The sequence below is a fragment of the Neofelis nebulosa genome, chromosome 8 (genome assembly GCF_028018385.1).
Source record: "Neofelis nebulosa isolate mNeoNeb1 chromosome 8, mNeoNeb1.pri, whole genome shotgun sequence".
NCBI classification, from domain to species: Eukaryota; Metazoa; Chordata; class Mammalia; order Carnivora; family Felidae; genus Neofelis; species Neofelis nebulosa.
Window position 1 is genome coordinate 113,956,303 of NC_080789.1, and position 11,468 is coordinate 113,967,770.

Genomic DNA, 11,468 nt, shown 5'->3' on the forward strand with positions numbered 1-11,468 from the left:
GTGCCTGCTTCAGCAGCACATATACTAAAAATTGGAATAATACAGACAAGATGAACATGACCCCTGTGTAAAGATGACATGCAAATTTGAAGCATTCCGTATTTTTAAGTAAAATGTTTGTCTGAGTTCAAATATATATATAAGATAAATATATATATCTCACATCTGAAGGGTTCATTTTAAATTAAGCCTTTATAATCACTGACGATGTGCAAAAACAAATCCACAAGTTCTCTGAAATGGAAAGTTATTGAAATTACTTCTTTATGAAATAAATGTTTCTAAAGTTTGAAAATTTAGAAGGGAATTTTTTTAAATTGTGGTAAAATGCACATAAAATAAAATTTACCATTTTAATAACTGTTAAGTGTACAATTCAGTAGTGTTGGAAAAGAAGTGCTTTCTAAAGAAAAATGTACACGGATATTAGCTCAGGACTAGAATTATTTGTGTCATGATCTATACCAGAATATTTATTTAATGCTCTTCATATTAGCTTAATGAATTAATGTTAACATTACGAACTTTCAAATGTGTCCACTGAAGCTAAGATTAGAACCTATGACAACTATTTAAAATATCCAAGAAATTAATTCATTTTTTCACCCACTTAACAGTTGACAGCCATTTGAAATAAAAAATAAAGTAGCGTAACTAAATCTAAGCAATCCCAAATAAATGCTCATTGTTTCTGGAGAGATAGACAAGACATCACCAGTGTGAGCTACAGAAAACACCCACATTAACATCTTGGATATATTATTTTCTCGCTGAATAAAAAGTTAGGCACACAGCTTTTCTATACAATAACTGGAATTGTGCACAGTCCCCCTCCACACTGCTCTGAAAATGAACTTTTGTTTTATGCAGATGTAGGCGAGTTAGAATGAACAAAAGGCACACATTTGAAGGCTGAGAACATTCAACTGAAAAGGAAAAACAGATTTTTCTCTCATTAGACAGGACACCAGATGCAAATGGTTTACGGATTGTTTTGCAGTGGGCAGGTTAGAGGCAGACCAGAGGTCTTCGAACTGTCCTATCTTTGACAGTGGCTGTCCACCAGCAAGTGTTTTCTAACTGCTCCTGCCAAGGTTCCCGACGTGGCCTATCTGAAAGAATACACAGGAACAAGCCTGGTCTCCTTTCTGGTCTCCTCTGGCCCAGTATCTGTGTCCAGGACCAACTTCTTCCTATACCCAGTATTGCAATACCTTGCTCATTTTGGGGTCTGAGTAACTTGCTAGAGGATTGAGCTCAACAGAGAGCTGATGGGACTGGAAAACTGCAGCAGACCCTTGAACTTTTATGGGAGAAGAAGCATGTATAATCCTTCTCAAGAAGGCTGATGGAAAGATGCTTGGTTACCAGGAATGTGGAGGTCAGATCCCTGAGCCTGGACGCAGAGGCAACCGTGAGCCCTTCCTACCCCATCCTCCACACACATGCTCCAAAAGTCTAAGTTCACTCTGACATCTGACAATAACTCCACTGAGAACTAGGAAGCCAGAAAAGTGTGCTGTGTCTTTCCTTGGCCACTGCTAGTGGTCACAGTCCAGAATGATCACACCCTCTACTCTGTCCAATTCAAGCTTTCTTCTCCACATTTCTTGATCCATCCCTTAAACACTGATGTTCCCATTGCTCTTCTGGCAATGCATGGATTCTGTTACGGGCTTTCATGATTCTAATGCAACCATTATCTATATATGTCGATAGATCCAAAATCTGCTTCTCTAACCCTAAGCTCTCCCTTAAATTTCTAACTCATATGTCAACAGCAGGCAGGCCATATACACTTGAAGACCTCACAGGCACTAAAAATCCCCCAAGCATTATGTGTGTAAACTCCACAATCTCTTAGTTGAAATCCTTGGGGACAAACATTTTATGGAATTTTGAGTTTCACGAATTTAGAAAAGATAATAATACACAGTATATAAATACCACCACCAGGGAGGTCTAGACCAGTATCTTATAATCAGTTTTTTTCTTCAGCAAAATGTACCACTACTCCCATTAAGCGGAATTTACAAAGGCTAAAAGTAGTCTTATGTCAGCAGAGGTTACATTTTGTTATCAAATGAGTTTGCACCAAATTTACTAAAAACTTCAGAGCTTTTCAGATGTTGGAATTGTGAATAAGTGATTCAACCTTATTTGTTCCATATATGATATTAAAGGGCTAATGTCCCTAATATACACAGAGCCCTTAGAAATCAATAAGTAAAACAAAGATGAAACCTAAAAGGAAACTGGATGAAGGACACAAGTAGACTGTTTAAAGACAATATTTTTTAAATGTTTGACCATACTAACTATAAGCTGCAAAGATATGAAACCTGAAATAGTAAATTATTTTCTGCTTATCAGATAAGCAGAGACAAAAAATAAATAACTTAGCAGGGAACCTGGGTGGCTCAGTCAGTTAAGTGTCCAACTCTTGGTTTCAGCTCAGGTGATGATCTCACAGTTCATGGAATCAAGCTCCACGTCAGGCTCTGCGCTGACAGCATGCAGCCTGCATGGGATTCTCTCTCCCCTTCTCTCTGTCCCTCCCCTGCTCGTGCTTTCTCTCTCAAAATAAATAAATAAACATTAAAAAAAATAATTTAGCAAAGGTAGAGAAACAGGCACTTACATATACTATTAGTGAGCTTATATTTGTAAAAGCCTTAGAATAGTTGCCTAGCACATAGAAAGCTTTACATAAGCGCTTATTAAATAAATATTGGTAGACATTTTTATTGGTAAAAACTTTTGGGAAGACAAGTTTTCAATAATTGATATTTATTAAAATTTTAAATGTGTATATGCTGATATCCAGTACCTCCAGTTCTAAGAATTTATTCCACCAAAAGACTCAAACAAATATATTTTACATAGAAAGATGTTCATCAAATCACTGTAATCATGAAATTTGGAAACATCATTTCCCTAGGGGAAGAAGAGAATATCTTCCTGGGGCTCACATTTAGGAGAAAAGCTTTTCCTAGAAGCTTCCCAGTAGACTTTTCTCTTGTCTCATTGGACATTTCTGGAGTCCATGAACATTCCCATACCAATCCACAGCAAAGAGAATGGCATTCTTCCAGGCCAGTGGTTCTCAAACTTTCTTATCTTGGGACCAACCCAGATGCTCAAAAAAATTTGTCTCCCCTGGTCGCGCTCTCTCCCAAACAAAAAATTAAAAAGAAAATAGCAACAATAAACCCGTTAAATGTTAATATAAGTTAACATAGTTATATTTTCCAAAGCAAAAGCATTTTTTTAATGTTCATTTTTGAGAGAAAGACAGAGCATGAGAGGGGAGGGGCAGAGAGATAGGGACACACAGAATCTGAAGCAGACTCCAGGCTCTGAGCCGTGCACAGAGCCCGACACAGAGCCTAGACCCATGAACTGTGAGACTATGACCTGAGCCCAAAATCGAGAGCCAGATGCTTAACCGACTGAGCCAACCAGGCACCCCCAAAGCAAAAGCATTGTTAAAATAAAAATTGTCAGTATTTAAGGTGTACAACAGGATGATTTGACATACATATAAGTGGTGAAATGATTACTACAATCAAGCTAATTAATAAACTTGTCCTCTCATAGTTACCATTTGTGTGTGTGATGAGAGCACCTGAAATCTATTCTCTTAGCAAATTTCCAGTATTCAAGACAATATTATTAACTGCAGTCATCATGCTGTATGTTAGATCTCTAGACTTATCCTACATACCTGCAACCTTGTACCCTTTGGCCAACATCTTCCCATTTCTCTTACCTCTAGGCCCTTGAAACCACCTCTCTACTCTCTGCTTCTATGTATTTGCCTCTTTTAGAGTCAACATACAAATGAGATCATGCAGGAGTTTTTTTGTTGTTGTTGTTATTGTTTGTTTTTGTTTTGTTTTGTTTTTGTTTCTTCTGTGTCTGGATTATTTCACTTGGCATAGTGTCCTCCAAGTTCATACATGTTGTCACAAGTGGCAGGATTTCCTTCTTTTTTAAGGCTGAATAATATTCCATTGTATGTACATATCACCATTTCTTTATCAATTCATCTGTCAATAAACACTGAGGTTGTTTCCATATCTTGGCTTTTGTGAATAATGCTGCATGAACATGGGAGTGCAGGTATCTCTTTGAAATGACAATTTCATTTTGTGTGTGGGGGAGGCCGGGGGTGGGTGGGTTATACCCAGAAGAGGGATTTCTGGATCATATGGTAGTTGCTTTTAGCCATATAGTAAACATATTTGATGAGAACAGTGGCCTTGCTTTCCATCTTTGCAAAGCACCTTAATATTTGGTTTAGTATAAGACAGCTCGATTCTCATACATGCTTTTGTATTCATTCAATCTGTTGGAATCTATTAGTAGTAGTGTTTTTTTTTTTAAATGTATATTTATTTTTGAGAGAGAGAGGAAGACAGAGAGGAGAGAGAGGGAGACAGAGGATCCGAAGCAGGCTCTGTTCTGACAGCAGAAAGCCTGATGTAGGCTCCAACTCACAAATTGTGAGATCATGAGATGAACTGAAGTCAGACTCTTAACCGATTGAGTCACCCAGACGCCTCAGTAGAAGTATTTTTTAAAAATCCAGGCTCATTCAGGGGCACCTGGGTGACAGCTCAGAGCCTGGAGCCTGCCTCAAATTCTGTGTCTCCCTCTGCCCATCCCCCCACTTGCACTCTCTCTCTCTCTCTCTCTCTCTCTCTCTCTGTTTCTCTCTGTCTTTCTCTCAAAAATAAATAAACATTAAAAATAAATAAATAAGAATCCAGGCTCATTCAGATATGTAGCCGGAAACGGGAGAAACTCACAGACCCTCGAAAAGGATCTCAGAAACCCCAGGGACTCCGGCTGCATTTTAGGAAGCTCTCCCCTGAAGAGAGGCCCACCCCTGGAGAAGGGGGTAGATCACTAGGGCCTAGGGCTGTTAGGAGAATGGGTGGATATGTAAACTAAGTCACACTGTGTTGGGAAGGAGAGAGGAGAAAATAGATTCTGTCAGGAAGAGGAGACGACAACCAGCCACGCCCCTCTACAAACTTTTCTCCAGAACACATCGAGAACAAGGTTTGGTTGTTTGTTTCTGTTTCCCAATTGTGGTTAAATACGCACAACATGCACTTTTCCATTTTAACCATTTTTAAGCATACAGGCATCAAGTACACTCCCACTGTTGTGCAACTGTCCCCACCACCCATCCACAGAACTCTTCATCTTGCAAAACTGAAACTCTGTCCCCATTAAGCAACCCTCCATTCCCCTGGCACCTGACAGCCACCACTCCACTTTTTGTCTCTAAGAGTTTCATGACTCTGAGTACCTCGTATAAGTGGAATCGCACAGCATTTGTCCATTTATACCTAACTTATGTCACTTAGCGTAATGTCCTCCAGGTTCATCCACGCTGTAACATGTGTCAGAATTTCCTTCTTTTTCAAAGCTGAAGAAGATTCCATTTATGCACATATACTTAGTTTATCCATCCTGGTGATGGGCAGTTGGGTTATTTCCACCTTTTGGTTATTGTAAATAATGCTATTATGAACATGGGCCTACAAATAGGTGTTCAAGTCCCTGCTTTCAACATTTTGGGGCAGATGATTTCAGTTCCCAGCTGTTAAGTTATCCTCAGTATCCAACTTTCCCATCTAAGCATGTATGGGGACAAGCTTTCCCTACCAGGCCCTGTTCAAATTGCAGGTTTGTGAGCAAAATAAATGAGTAATCACTTAATGGCTGTTTTAAGCCACTAATTTGGGATGATCTGCTGTCCAACAGATAACGAGAACACCCACTGAATCTGTATCTGCATTTTAACACAATCTTTCAATAATTCATATGCACATTTCAAATGTGGGAAGTATTGTGCTCGCTTTGGCAGCACATATACTAAAACGTGGGAAGTATTGATTTTTTAAAAGTTTTTATTTAGACAGAAACAGAGGGAGAGAGAGAAAAGAGAGAGAATGCAATCAAGGGAGGGGCAGAGAGAGAGGGAGAGAATCTGAGTTGACAGTCTAGAGCCCAATGTGGGGCTCGAGCCCAGGCACTGTGAGATCATGACCTGAGCTGAAATCGAAAGTTGGCACTCAATCAACTGAGCCACCAGGCACCCCAAGAGGTATTGATTTAAAGTAAAATTGTGTGACATGTAATTCTCCTACTGCCTTTAACAACACTGATTGCAAATTATGAAAAACTTCATACTGAGTTAAAATTGTATTTACAGTAATTATTTCCAGAAAGCTAGATAACTGTTCTCTGTTAAATGTGCTGTGTTCTCTAGGTGTTAAAACTTGTCCAGATCATGGGTCTGACTCACAGTTGGAGGGTATTTTCTCCATGAGAGATGGAGAAAACTGGCTAAATAATCGAGGCAAGTCAAAAGATTTTAGAAGCCAAGATTCCTGAAATGTTGTAAAGATGAGGACTGAGGATGTGTGACTGTCTAGCAAACTTACTCATGTCAAGGGCAGTAATCATTTTAATAGCAGGTGGCTTAAAACTTTTAAAAACAGATGGTGTCATGCTACCAAAATGAAATGCAGATGAACATATGCAGGTGTTTGCTATTGTTAAAGTATAACAACAAAACTGTAATTCATCGCATTCTCTGGGGGCAGGTTTTAAAAGCGTGTTAGCTAAAGGCCTATGGTTTCCTAAAGCAGTGTAGAGGATAGCTTTCATTCCTACTTGTGCATGTGGTTAATATCATCATGGTTAAGTTCTTTGTTCAGTGAAGTTGAACATTTCACTCATAGTGCTCTAAATTCTAAGTCAATCCAAATCACAAAGATCCATGAATAATAATCATCAGCTGTCACATGATGTCAAACAATTGGATATTTGGGAACATCTAAATTTTTAAATTCGTTTTTCCAGTTTCCAACCAGATATTTGGCATCCCGTGACCACAGCCAGGTCATTTAGCATTTCCTCCTATCCCTATCAAACTCACCTGCGTTTAGACTATTCCTGCAAAGAATAGCCCTGCAGCTGCTGTTACATTAATGTGCAGCTTGCTTTATTCCTTTTCCAGCTATAAACAATAACTCATTAGTAAGGGTTCTTGGTTGCAAACAACAGAAACACATTCTGGCTAATGTAAGCAGAAAAGGATTTATTGGAAGACTAATAGGGGCTCATGAACACACTAGGGGGAGGAGTTCCAGGCTTGGGAAAGGGCGGGGGTCAAAGAAGTCCCAGCCCCACCCACTTCCGCACCTACAGTGCTACCACCGCAGGGAGACTGTCCTCCAAAAGATCTACCATTCTTGTAGCGCGGCCTCCTGGGTCAGAGTCCTCCTGGCTTCTGTAAGAGAGAGGTGGATGTGAGATGGGCAAGCTGAAATTTCCCCTTCTGCTGAGATCCCTCACTGAGGAAGAAATACTATTTCCCATAAGAAAACTGGGATGTTATAAGGAAATAGGATGATGTTGGGCATCCAAAACCCTCTATATGTCTGCTATAAATAATGTGTAAGACTTGTTTACATTATGAAATAATGCATGTTCACTGTGGGAATATATAGTATTGGTTTTTTAATGTTTATTTGAGAGAGAAAGCGTGCGTGAGCAGGGGAGGGGCAGAGAGAGAGAGAGAGAGAGAGAGAGAGAGAGAGAGTGCCAAGCAGGCCCCTCGGGGTCAGCCTAGAGCCCAAAGTGAGGCTCTATTTCATGAACTGTGAGATCATGACCTGAGCTGAAATCAGGAATCAGATGCTCAACCCACTGAGCCACCCAGGCGCCCCTATAGTATTTTCTTTCTATATTTTTTTTTCTAAAATTGGAATTATATTGAATGTACTATTTATAACCAACTTTTTTCTCCCAACACATTGTGATTATTTTCCATGTCATTAAACTATTCATCTGCTTTTCAATTGGTTTTCAGTGTTGGCATAGTATTTCTTCTCTGTATGTACTTTAATCACTTAGGCAATTTTTACTTTACCTTTTACTATTGTAAATAATGCTGAGCTGAACATACACTTTTTTTTTTTCTCTTTTGCTTAAGTATGTTGAAGGCTTACTATATATCAGGTAATATGCTAAGGTGCTTCGTGTGCATTTCCTCGTTTACTCCCCACAATGCCCTGTGTGGTAAATCCTATTATTATCACCATTTTCCAGATGAGGAACATGCTGCTTAGAGGCTATAAAGAATGTGCCTAAAATGACACGGACACTGAGGGACACTAATTGATGTGAAGGTCACGCAGCCAGCAGAAGCAGAACCAGCCTGCAAAGCTACATATAGCTCAGGCTCTGAACTTCTTAAGTTCCTTCTTATGTAGCAGTTGTTGGATAATCCACAAATAGTTCCTTAGGATAATAAATAAATCAAGAGAAGTGGCATTGAGGGAGTAAAGGCCTTTGATACATATTATGAGCTGCTCTCCTAAGAGCACCAATTTTATACAACCCCAGAAATCAATTAAAGGGCCTATTTTCCCACACTCTGGGGAAGGGCCTAGATGGAATACCTGCTAGGTATTACCTTTATTAGAGAACCTTTGTGAATCTACCTGGTAGGAAAAAAGGTACCTTGGTTTTTAAATTTTGCATGTTTTGTATTATATGATAATGCTACCTATGATTTATGATGTTTTACTATGTGTCAGTCAAATGTAAGCCCCAAGAAGGTAAAGATTATGTCTGTTTTGTTTAATGCTGTATCCCCAGCACCTAACAGAGTGCTTGGGACACAGCAGTCATGTGATAAACATTTTCAGAGTAGAATAAATAAGGGAATGTGCCAGGCATTGAGTTTAGCACTTTATGTGGGTTATCTCAATCTCAGAACACTCTATGCTTTAGCTAGTATTGACACCATTAATACTTTCACTGGTATGTCTGATGCAGTAGGAACTGCCAATGCCTTGCTTTGAACCTCAGGTTCAGCTGTTCTAAAGTAGGACTGCCCATCTCCCTCGGTCTTTCCCCAAATGGATTCCTTGTACAATACATGAGCTGTATTTTAGGTCGAATCACCCTGAAATCATTCCAAACTTGGTGAAAATATGCCCATCCACTTTCCATGAAGTAGTAATGGAAACTTAATTTTTTAGAAGTCTTTTGCTTTTTTTTATTATTTAGAAAAGGTCCATTTTTTATTATTTTTTAAAATTTTTTTAATGTTTTCTTTATATTTGACAGAGAGACAAAGCAGGAGCAGGAAGGGGCAGAGAGAGATGGAGACAGAATCTGAAGCAGGCTCCAGGCTTTGAGCTGTCAGCACAGAGCCTGACATGGGGTTTGAACTCACCAACCATGAGATCATGACCTGAGCTGAAGTTGTTTGCTTAACCGACTGAGCCACCCAGGAGCCCCAGAAAAGGTCCATTTTTTAATTTAGCTTTCTGATTCTGTGTTTGTGCCTTCAACACTTTCATAATGATTTTCTGCTCCTCGGTCAGAAAAGCACTCTTGATCCTGTCCTGGAGACATTTAGCAACCACGGAAGCACCACAGGCCTGGAGGACATGTTTTTTTGGTTTTAGACAGTCTCATAAAAACTTTAGATCTCATTGCACAAACCCCTTGAAGTTGGCCTGGGCACATGCCACATGTGGATTTTGTGTACTGTCCCCACTCTTCTTGTTTTAAAGAGAAACAATTCTAATACCAGGGGCTCAGGGCAGCCTAGTTTTGCTAGAGGTTGTATTTGTAAAATCGCCTACAATGGTATGTCAAATGCTGGACCATTTGAATGCCTCTAGATACTATCCCTAAAAGGGAAAAAACAGAAACCTAATTTTATTTATAGAAGTTGGAAAGAACTCTCCATGTCTTAAAAACATTAGCCCTAATCCTCTGTCATCCTTTGTCATATAGTTTGCAAATACCTTCCAATATTTTTATTTGCCTTTTAGTTTTATTTACAGTATTTTTTACTTGTAAATATGTTCCCTTTTTTGTAGCAAAATCTGTCTTCCCCTTTATGTTTTTTTTTCTTTGCTGTTATGCATAAAAGTCTTTTCTACTTTAAGTAGGCTAATAATCATATATAATAACCATTTCTTGATGGAATTATCTGGATATAGAATAAAAACTCTGGCTTTCCAACGCAAAATCAAGCTGGTGGTGCACAGAATCCCTCTATTACCATGTAATGGCATGAGATTAGCTTTGAAACTGCTCCAGGGCAATCTAACCCACTCAAGGGCCTGGGATGTCAAAGTTCTCTACTCTGGAAGAGAAGATGGGAGCATCAGTTTTGTTTCCTCTCCAGATCCTACAGACTGGTTATATGCTCTCCAAAGAGCATCTATCATCACAAGCACTACTTCAGTTCCTTGGAATCAATAACTTTGGGTATGTTAAAAAAGAAACATTAGGATTTCCAAAATGGAGCCACTTGTGCTAAACCCCACATCAGCAAGCCAAGAGAAGTTAATACCTAAACTAAGTGCAGTTTCAGCCCCTCCCAGGATGTAATCTTAACCAGTCAGTCTGAAATGTCCAAATCAGCACTAGTGAGGTAATCCTAGTGACTTTGACTTTGCTTGAAACAATCCATTCTTTTCCCCCTTCTGCCTATAAAAGCCTTCCATGTTGTAGAGCGCCTTGGAGGTCCTTTCTATTTGCTAAATGGGATTCATGAATCATTGAAAAAAGCCAATTAGATCTTCAAACTTACTCAGTTGATTTTTTTAGCACTGTAGGAAATGAGAAGGGATGTCTGTATGTACACGTGTATATTCATACAATTTTCCTTATAAAGCTCAAAGGACTGAACAACAACAATAAAAACTGACTAGCATTAAAACAGTTCTCTATAAGAGTGGAAAGTTAAATAAGGAAGAGGAAAAAAAACCTCAACCAAATGTAATGTGTGAAAACGGAATTTTCTAGGCACATGAGTGAGAATTGCTTAGGATGAATGAATTTGTACCATACAATGAGTTAACTGGTAACAAACAGTGAATTCCAGGTATTCACTGAATTCCAATGAATTCCACGTAAAGGGCCCTGCTTCCAGTCCTGTAAGAGAAAACCTGGAGCCTGAAGATGGTGGCCAAGGAAGACCATGGCTGAACTCAACTTCCCCCACAGATACCAAATCTATAGCTACAAAAGGGATAATTCCCTCTAAAAGAGAACAGAAATCTAGCTGAACAGCTCTCTCCATAATGAAGGATAAAGGGGCCACACTGAGAAAGGAAGGAGAGGCAGAAATACAATCTCACCAAAAACTTCATTCCCCACACAACATGCAGCAACCCATACACAATAGGGAGGGATCTCACAGGTCTGGAGTCTCTCCCTGAGAAGTGAGAGGTTTATGCCCCATATCAAGCACTCCAAACCTAAGGATCTGCACCAGAGAGATAAGACCCCCAAAACATTGACTCTGAAAATCAAAGAGGCTTATATCCGGGGAAACTGGGGGGCTGTGGGAATCTGAGATATTTCCTATGAGGGGCTCACATGCAGACTTACTCATCCCAGGAACCAGCACA

The 11,468-nt window shown here is 39.4% G+C and overlaps 1 non-coding gene and 1 pseudogene across 1 annotated transcript; one reads left to right on the forward strand and one right to left on the reverse strand.

Moving 5' to 3' along the window:
* On the forward strand, positions 1-106 carry LOC131484151 (U6 spliceosomal RNA). Its single transcript, XR_009248062.1, has one exon. It is a non-coding gene; the product is annotated as a U6 spliceosomal RNA (small nuclear RNA).
* A 9,080-nt stretch (positions 107-9,186) lies between these two features.
* On the reverse strand, positions 9,187-10,738 carry LOC131484074 (large ribosomal subunit protein eL34-like; annotated as a pseudogene).
* Between the last annotated feature and the right edge of the window lie 730 nt (positions 10,739-11,468).